A 10,720-nucleotide genomic window follows, 5' to 3' on the forward strand; every position below is an offset into this window, starting at 1 on the left:
AAGAGGTGAGGAGTTTCCTTAGCTTTGCAGGCTACTATAGACGTTTTATCCCCCATTTTGCTCAAATAGCTGATCCTATCCAGGAACTCCTGAGGGGGCAACCCAAGAAAAGTCCTAGAACTCCTGTGCCCATCGAGTGGAATGAGGAAAGGGAGATAGCGTTCCAATTGTTAAAAAAGAAACTGACCGAGCCTCCTGTGTTAGGTTATCCAGACTACAGCAAACCCTTCCTTTATACCGATGCTAGCAAACGAGGCCTGGGAGCTGTGTTGGCTCAGATCCAAGAGGGAAAAGAGAGAGTGATAGCTTATGCAAGCCGCTCCCTGAAAGGGGCTGAGAAAAATGATCAGAATTATAGTTCCTTCAAACTAGAGTTCCTGGCATTAGTGTGGGCAGTGACGGAGAAATTCAAAGATTATCTAGCCGCCACCCCGTTCATTGCATTCACCGACAATAACCCTCTGGCGCATCTAAATACAGCTAAATTGGGGGCCTTGGAGCAGAGATGGGCCTCTCGCCTTGCCAACTATGATTTCTCTGTAAAATACCGTGCTGGACGTACTAATGACAATGCTGATGCTTTATCCAGGCTTCCCACAGAGACAGCTCCTGATGATGGGCGGGATGCTTGGGAAGATGTAGAAATGCCGGCCTTCTATAACAAGTTTGCTCAACAGGATCAGGCTCGAGCTACCAATGACAGAGCCGCAGCCCCTTCACCCTCCAGTAAGCCTGAGCCCAGAGAGGAAAGGTGGGTGAAATTACAGTCTGAAAGTAGAGTGCTGGGTGAGTTGTTGGATTTTATTACTAGTGGCAGAGCCCCTGAGAGAATTAGACGTAAGAGTGCAGATCCAGAGTTCATCAAACTGTGGAGACAGCGCCATCAGCTCTTCATACAAAAGGGCCTATTGCTACGGAGAAGCCTAGACCCAGTATCCAACGAAAGAGTGCATCAGATTCTCATACCCCGACGAGATGCAGGTATGGTGTTGGAGATGTACCACAATCAATCCGGTCATTTTGGGGTCCAAAAGACTGAGGCTAATATCCGCCAGCGGTTTTATTGGGTGGGCATGAGAGAAGACATTGAGAGGTGGTGTCGGGAGTGTATAGCCTGTGCCTTAAAACGAAGTGAGCACCACGACCAGAGGGCACCACTGCGACCCATTGTAAGTACCCGTCCTCTTGAACTTGTCGCCATCGATCATGTGAAGTTGGAGCCTAGTCGCTCAGGGTATGCTTATGCCATGACTATTATTGACCACTTCACCAAGTTTGTCGTAGCAATGCCTGTGAGAAACCAGACGGCCAAGACTACAGCCGAACTGTTCTGGAAACACTTCCTCCTGCCCTACGGATGTCCAGAAAAGATCCTCACCGATCAAGGACCTGCTTTTGAGTCCCATCTGTTCCATGAACTGTGCCGCTTACACAACTGCAAGAAGATCCGGACAACGGCCTACCATCCTCAAGGTAACGGGCTGTGTGAAAAAATGAATCAGACCTTGTTAGAGATGCTGAGGGCCGTGCCTCCTGAAACCAGAGGGGATTGGCCCAGCTTGTTGCCACAGCTCATGTACACGTACAACCATACCCTCCATTGTTCCACTGGGTATACTTCTTTTTATTTGATGTTTGGGCGCCAAGGAACGTTGCCTGCTGATCACTCCTTGGACATACACGTACCTGATTGAATCAACCCATTACCTAACACCGACTGGGTTGCTGAGCACCAAAGGCGATTGAATACGGCCAAAGCCATTGTTCACGAACGTATGGGTTATGCTAGAGACCGACAGCAGAGAGACTATGATCAAGCAGCCCATGCAGAACCCTTGACAATAGGAGATGTGGTGTGGTTGAAAAACAACCACCGTACAAGTAAACTGGACAGTAAATGGGAGCAAATTCCCTATGTTGTCACTGCAATCCCAAATGCTGGGACCCACACTTATGAGATTACCCTAGAAGGCAGGAGATCCCAAATTGTGCACAGGAACCGGTTAAAGCTCTGCCTGACGAAAGAACCCAATGTTGAGAGTTCTAAATCTGAATCACCCGTGTCAGAGCCATCAATACAGCCCGAGGATCCTATGCAGGCTGTCAGTAATCTAGTGTATGACACTGAACCCATGCATTGGCTCCTGACACCATGGTTGAATTGGTTGGTGCCCGCTCCGGCACCTACTGTACCTTTACCTCCAGAAGAGCCGATTCAAAATGCCCAGGATCCAGTCCCCCTTATAGGGGATCCTGTTGTTCCTGTTGTTCCTGTTGTTCCTGACCAGGGTCTCACTGGTGGAGACCCTCCTGTTGCTCCTCTCTCTTCTACCTCGATGCTAAGGGAGGAGGAGACTCCTGTGTTGAGAAGGTCCACCCGGATGAACAGGGGACGTCCGCCAGTCCGTTTAGGGGACTTTGATTATGCTGGTGGTGTCTCCTCCCAAGCAGTTACTACTGGAAATAGCTTGCTTGACGTTTGTGCGCAAGAATGGACTCCTCCACGTGAGTCCTTGCCTGTTATACACCCGCAGGAAATCCCTGTGTAGTTCCCTTATTATATTTCAGCCAAGAAAAATGGACTGATGTTGAACTTTTATATTTGAAAAAGTGGTATATCTTTGCATTCTCTAACATATTTGTTGCACGTACAGAGACTTTGGAAAAAAAAAATCTTATTCTTGACATGTGTTACTATGGACTAACCTGGTTCACCTTAAGTCCGCTGTGCCAGGTCAGCGGCCGTGTCTAAGAAGCAAGAAGACGCCCCTTTCCCTTGCGTCGTCTGTTCATTAAGTTACAAATGTTATATCTTCTGTGTGAAATAAATATTTACCATATTTATACTGTAATGCTTAATTTATGTAACATTTGATGCCAGTTCAGGAAGGCATGTGTGTGAGTACGAGGCCTTACTCACGTTAAAGTCTGGGGGTGTGCAGCATACGGGTAGGTTACCCGACACTGCTATATTATAATGTGTATCTCCCTTTAAGAGAGTTAGGCCTGTAGCAGGCAATTCATATTCCAGCCAGCAGAGGGAGCCCCCAGTTGAGTATAAATAGGCCAGGGCCTAGCCTAGGGAGTCAGTTGGAAGTTTCTAGTTCAGAGTTAGTTCTGAGAGATTCAGGACTCAGTAACTAGTGCAGAAATTGCACCACTGGTGTGGAGGATCATTCCCACTCAGTTTCCAGGTCAAGTATACCTGAGGTACTCTAAATATAGAGCCTGTCACCAGGAGAGAAGGAAGAAGGAAACCTCTACAAAATCTTTGCTCAAGGGTTATCACCGTGATTTGGGTGTCTGGACCTTGAGAGTATTGCCTACAGCCAGGAACTAAAGCAGGAGAGGAAGTAAGTGTACCCCTGCAGAGAGAATAGTTGCCTGAAGTGTATTGCTGCATTTAGAGTAAGAGGAAATCCCTGATCCTAGGAGGCCTGTCTTGAAGATAGTCTTTTGCGACTGCGAGTAATAGCCTGAACCACTGCTGTGACTGTCTTGTAACGTGTGGAATAATTCTGGAACTGTACTTACTGACTGTCCATCCATCTTCAAATTCGTTCAGTAAAGTTATCCTGTTATTCAAATATAAGGATTGCTCAATTATTCCACCTATCACTACACGGTGTGCCACCGTTCAATTGGCACTGGCGTCACGACATTCATCACCTGCCTGTTCCAGTGTTGACCCGATTGAAGACGACAGTGAGTCCCAGGTTAGTGGGTTGCCCTGCACTACAAAGCCCAGCGTACCTGAAGTTACACTACTGACCCCCTGGGACACTGCAAGAGAATCAGGCTTCACGTCACCCACCACTGGAACAGGCCACTGTCACATATTTAGGCCCAGGCACCCAGGCAGAGGAGAGAGGTCCCATAACAGAGATTCAGGCTTCATGTCAGCAGAGAATCAGTCTTCATGTCATAGCAGAGAATCAGGCTTCACGACACCCACCACTGGAACAGGCCACTGTCACATATTTAGGCCCAGGCACCCAGGCAGAGGAGAGAGGTCCCATAACAGAGATTCAGGCTTCATGTCAGCAGAGAATCAGTCTTCATGTCATAGCAGAGAATCAGGCTTCACGTCACCCACCACTGGAACAGGCCACTGTCACATATTTAGGCCCCGGCACCCAGACAGAGGAGAGAGGTCCCGTAACAGAGAATCTGGCTTCATGTCAGCACAGAATCAGTCTTCATGTCATAGCAGAGAATCAGGCTTTACGTCACCCACCACTGGAACAGGCCACTGTCACATATTTAGGCCCCGGCACCCAGACAGAGGAGAGAGGTCCCGTAACAGAGAATCTGGCTTCATGTCAGCACAGAATCAGTCTTCATGTCATAGCAGAGAATCAGGCTTCACGTCACCCACCACTGGAACAGGCCACTGTCACATTTTTAGGCCCCGGCACCCAAACAGAGGAGAGAGGTCCCGTAACAGAGAATCTGGATTCATGTCAGCACAGAATCAGTCTTCATGTCATAGCAGAGAATCAGGCTTCACGTCACCCACCACTGGAACAGGCCACTGTCACATATTTAGGCCCAGGCACCCAGGCAGAGGAGAGAGGTCGCGTAACAGAGAATCTGGCTTCATGTCAGCACAGAATTAGTCTTCATGTCATAGCAGAGAATCAGGCTTCACGTCACCCACCACTGGAACAGGCCACTGTCACACATTTAGGCCCCGGCACCCAGACAGAGGAGAGGTTCATTCAACTTTGGGTTGCCCCGCAATATAATGGTAAAATGAAAATTAAAATAGGATTGAATGAGGAAGTGCCCTGGAGTACAATAATATATTGTTAAGGGGAGGTAGTTAATGTCTAATCTGCACAAGGGATGGACAGGTCCTGTGGGATCCATGCCTGGTTCATTTTTATGAACGTCAGCTTGTCCACATTGGCTGTAGACAGGCGGCTGCGTTTGTCTGTAATGACGCCCCCTGCCGTGCTGAATACACGTTCAGACAAAACGCTGGCCGCCGGGCAGGCCAGCACCTCCAAGGCATAAAAGGCTATCTCTGGCCACGTGGACAATTTGGAGACCCAGAAGTTGAATGGGGCCGAACCATCAGTCAGTACGTGGAGGGGTGTGCACAGGTACTGTTCCACCATGTTAGTGAAATGTTGCCTCCTGCTAACACGTTCCGTATCAGGTGGTGGTGCAGTTAGCTGTGGCGTGGTGACAAAACTTTTCCACATCTCTGCCATGCTAACCCTGCCCTCAGAGGAGCTGGCCGTGACACAGCTGCGTTGGCGACCTCTTGCTCCTCCTCTGCCTTCGCCTTGGGCTTCCAATGGTTCCCCTGTGACATTTGGGAATGCTCTCAGTAGCGCGTCTAAGAACGTGCGCTTGTACTCGCGCATCTTCCTATCACGCTCCAGTGTAGGAAGTAAGGTGGGCACATTGTCTTTGTACCGGGGATCCAGCAGGGTGGCAACCCAGTAATCCGCACACGTTAATATATAGACCACCTGGTCAAGTTAAAGAACTAGATGATCTACTAGTTGAAGAAATAGCTAAAATGACAATGAAAGGAGAAGTTATCATTATGGGAGATTTCAATCTTCCAGATATAAACTGGAAAACCAAAATAGCAAGTTCTACCAGGAGTACAGATATTCTAAATTCCCTACTGGGGTTATCTCTACAACAAGTGGTTGAGGAGCCAACCCGGAGGGAGGCCATTTTGGATTTGGTATTCACAAACGGGGATTCGGTATATGATGTCATTGTAGGCGAAACCTTGGGATCTAGTGATCACCAGTCAGTGTGGTTTAATATAAGAACTGTGAAAGAGTCCCAACACACAAAAACAAAAGTTTTAGATTTTAGAAAAACAGACTTTTCAAAAATGAAATTAGTCATAAATGAGTCCTTATCAGACTGGAACGGATTACATGGAGTCCAGGAGAAATGGGACTACTTAAAAGGTGCATTATTGAAGGCAACAGAAAATTGCATTAGACTTGTCAGTAAAAGCAAAAAAAGGAGGAGACCACTGTGGTACTCAGCAGAAGTGGCCCAAATCATTAAAAATAAAAAGCTAGCATTTTGTAATTATAAAAAAACCCAGAGCAATGAAGATAAGGAAATCTACAAGATTAGGCAGAGAGAGGCCAAGCAAGTTATAAGAACTTCTAAAGCGCAGGCAGAAGAAAAACTAGCTCAGTCTATGAAAAAAGGGGATAAGACATTCTTCAGATATATAAATGAAAAAAGGAAATTAAAACAAGGAATAACTAAATTAAAAACAAAGGACGGAAGGTATGTAGAAGAGAATAAAGGGCTAGCCGACTGCCTTAATGAATACTTCTGTTCAGTTTTTACAAAAGAAAAAGGAGAAGGACCTCCACTAGAAAGAATGACTAATAAATCGTTTGATGCATGTATCTTTACAGAGGAAGATGTTCTAAGTTTGCTGTCTAAGGTGAAGACAAATAAGTCACAGGGGCCTGATGAGATACACCCAAAATTATTAAAAGAGCTTAGTGGTGAGCTGGCAAAACCGTTAACAGATTTATTTAACCAATCATTAGTAACAGGAGTCGTCCCGGAAGATTGGAAATTGGCAAATGTCGTGCCCATTCACAAGAAAGGTAGTAGGGAGGAATCGAGCAACTATAGACCAGTGAGTCTGACATCAATAGTAGGCAAATTAATGGAAACCCTATTAAAGGATAGGATTGTGGAACATCTAAAATCCCATGGATTGCAAGATGAAAAACAACATGGGTTTACTTCAGGGAGATCATGTCAAACAAATCTTATAGATTTTTTTGACTGGGTGAATAAAATAATAGACGGTGGAGGTGCAGTAGACATCGCATATCTAGATTTTAGTAAGGCTTTTGACACTGTCCCACATAGAAGACTTATCAATAAACTGCAGTCATTGAGCATGGACTCCCATATTGTTGAGTGGATTAGGCAGTGGCTGGGTGACAGACAGCAGAGGGCTGTAGTCAATGGAGAACATTCAAAACAAGGTCATGTTACCAGTGGGGTTCCACAGGGATCTGTACTGGGACCGATTTTGTTTAATATCTTCATAAGTGATATTGCAAAAGGCCTCGCTGGTAAGGTTTGTCTTTTTGCTGATGACACAAAGATATGTAACAGGGTTGATGTTCCTGGAGGGAAACGCCAAATGGAAAAGGATTTAAGAAAACTTGAAGAATGGTCAGAACTCTGGAAACTGAAATTTAATGTGGATAAGTGCAAGATAATGCACCTGGGGCGTAAAAACCCAAGGGCAGAATATAGAATATTTGACACAGTCCTGACCTCAGTATCTGAGGAAAGGGATTTAGGAGTAATTATTTCAGAAGATTTAAAGGTGGGAAGACAATGTAATAGAGCAGCACGAAATGCCAGCAGAATGCTTGGATGTATAGGGAGAGGTATAAGCAGTAGAAAGAGTGAAGTGCTTATGCCGCTGTACAGAACACTGGTGAGACCTCACTTGGAGTATTGTGCGCAGTACTGGAGGCCATATCTCCAGAAGGATATAGATACTCTAGAGAGAGTTCAGAGAAGAGCTACTAAACTAGTACATGGATTGCAGGATAAAACTTACCAGGAAAGGTTAAAGGACCTTAACATGTATAGCTTGGAAGAAAGAAGAGACAGAGGGGATATGATAGAAACTTTTAAATACATAAAGGGAATCAACTCGGTAAAGGAGGAGAGCATATTTAAAAGAAGAAAAACTACCACAAGAGGACACAGTTTTAAATTAGAGGGGCAAAGGTTTAAAAGTAATATAAGGAAGTATTACTTTACTGAGAGAGTAGTGGATGCATGGAATAGCCTTCCTGCAGAAGTGGTAGCTGCAAATACAGTGAAGGGGTTTAAGCGTGCATGGGATAGGCATAAGGCCATCCTTCATATAAGATAGGGCCAGGGACTATTCATAGAACTCAGTATATTGGGCAGACTAGATGGGCCAAATGGTTCTTATCTGCCGACACATTCTATGTTTCTATGTTTTCTATGTTTCTATGTTAAAATGTGGGCAACTCTGCTGTCGTTGCACAGGCACTGCAGCATGTAGTCGCTCATGTGTGCCAGGCTGCCCAGAGGTAAGGACAAGCTGGCCTCTGTGGGAGGCGTATCGTCATCGTCCTGTGTTTCCCCCCAGCCACGCACCAGTGATGGGCCCGAGCTGCTTTGGGTGCCACCCCGCTGTGAACATGCTTCATCCTCATCCTCCTCCACCTCCTCCTCATCCTCGTCCTCCTCGTCCTCCAGTAGTGGGCCCTGTCTGGCCACATTTGTACCTGGCCTCTGCTGTTGCAAAAAACCTCCCTCTGAGTCACTTCGAAGAGACTGGCCTGAAAGTGCTAAAAATGACCCCTCTTCCTCCTCTTCTTCCTGGGCCACCTCCTCTTCCATCATCGCCCTAAGTGTTTTCTCAAGGAGACATAGAAGTGGTATTGTAACGCTGATAACGGCGTCATCGCCACTGGCCATGTTGGTGGAGTACTCGAAACAGCGCAACAGGGCACACAGGTCTCGCATGGAGGCCCAGTCATTGGTGGTGAAGTGGTGCTGTTCCGCAGTGCGACTGACCCGTGCGTGCTGCAGCTGAAACTCCACTATGGCCTGCTGCTGCTCGCACAGTCTGTCCAGCATGTGCAAGGTGGAGTTCCACCTGGTGGGCACATCGCATATGAGGCGGTGAGCGGGAAGGCCGAAGTTACACTGTAGCGCAGACAGGCGTGCAGCAGCAGGGTGTGAACGCCGGAAGCGCGAACAGACGGCCCGCACTTTATGCAGCAGCTCTGACATGTCGGGGTAGTTGCGAATGAACTTCTGCACCACCAAATTCAGCACATGCGCCAGGCAAGGGATGTGCGTCAAACCGGCTAGTCCCAGAGCTGCAACGAGATTTCGCCCATTATCGCACACCACCAGGCCGGGCTTGAGGCTCACCGGCAGCAACCACTCGTCGGTCTGTTGTTCTATACCCCGCCACAACTCCTGTGCAGTGTGGGGCCTGTCCCCCAAACATATGAGTTTCAGAACGGCCTGTTGACGTTTACCCCGGGCTGTGCTGAAGTTGGTGGTGAAGGTGTGTGGCTGACTGGATGAGCAGGTGGAAGAAGAGGAGGAGGAAGCTGAGTAGGAGGAGGAGGAGACAGGAGGCAAAGAATGTTGCCCTGCGATCCTTGGCGGCGGAATGACGTGCGCCAAACAGCTCCGCCTGGGGCCCAGCCACCACTACATTTACCCAGTGTGCAGTTAGGGAGATATAGCATCCCTGGCCGTGCTTACTGGTCCACGTATCTGTGGTTAGGTGGACCTTGCCACAGATGGCGTTGCGCAGTGCACACTTGATTTTATCGGACACTTGGTTGTGCAGGGAAGGCACGGCTCTCTTGGAGAAGTAGTGGCGGCTGGGAACAACATACTGTGGGACAGCAAGTGACATGAGCTGTTTGAAGCTGTCTGTGTCCACCAGCCTAAATGACAGCATTTCATAGGCCAGTAGTTTAGAAATGCTGGCATTCAGGGCCAGGGATCGAGGGTGGCTAGGTGGGAATTTACGCTTTCTCTCAAATGTTTGTGAGATGGAGAGCTGAACGCTGCCGTGTGACATGGTTGAGATGCTTGGTGACGCAAGTGGTGGTGTTGGTGGTACATCCCATGTTTGCTGGGCGGCAGGTGCCAACGTTCCTCCAGAGGCGGAGGAAGAGGCCGAGGCGGCGGCAGCAGCAGAAGAGGCCGAGGCGGCAGCAGCAGAAGAGGTAGCAGGGGGAGCCTGAGTGACTTCTTTGTTTTTAAGGTGTTTACTCCACTGCAGTTCATGCTTTGCATGCAGGTGCCTGGTCATGCAGGTTGTGCTAAGGTTCAGAACGTTAATGCCTCGCTTCAGGCTCTGATGGCACAGCGTGCAAACCACTCGGGTCTTGTCGTCAGCACATTGTTTAAAGAAGTGCCATGCCAGGGAACTCCTTGAAGCTGCGTTTGGGGTGCTCGGTCCCAGATGGCGGCGGTCAGTAGCAGGCGGAGTCTCTTGGCGGCGGGTGTTCTGATTTTGCCCACTGATCCCTCTTTGTCTTTTGCTACGCTGTTGGCTCGGTCTCACCACTGCCTCTTCCTCCGAATTCTGAAAGTCAGTGGCACGACCTTGATTCCATGTGGGGTCTAGGACCTCATCGTCCCCTGCATCGTCTTCCACCCAGTCTTCCTCCCTGACCTCCTGTTCAGTCTGCACACTGCAGAAAGTTGGCACCTGTGTTTCGTCATCATCAGAGACGTGCTGAAGTGGTATTCCCATGTCCTCATCATCAGGAAACATAAGTGGTTGTGCGTTAGTGCATTCTATCTCTTCCACCACTGGGGAAGGGCTAGGTGGATGCCCTTGGGAAACCCTGGCAGCAGAGTCTTCAAACAGCATAAGAGACTGCTGCATAACTTGAGGCTCAGACAGTTTCCCTGATATGCATGGGGGTGATGTGACAGACTGATGGGCTTGGTTTTCATGCGCCATCTGTGCGCTTTCTGCAGAAGACTGAGTGAGAGATAATGTGAACGTGCTGGATGCACTGTCGGCCACCCAATTGACTAATGCCTGTACCTGCTCAGGCCTTACCATCCTTAGAACGGCATTGGGCCCCACCAAATATCCCTGTAAATTCTGGCGGCTACTGGGACCTGAGGTAGTTGGTACACTAGGACGTGTGGCTGTGGCAGAACGGCCACG

This window comes from Bufo bufo, chromosome 4 (genome assembly GCF_905171765.1).
Source record: "Bufo bufo chromosome 4, aBufBuf1.1, whole genome shotgun sequence".
In the NCBI taxonomy this organism is placed as follows: domain Eukaryota; kingdom Metazoa; phylum Chordata; class Amphibia; order Anura; family Bufonidae; genus Bufo; species Bufo bufo.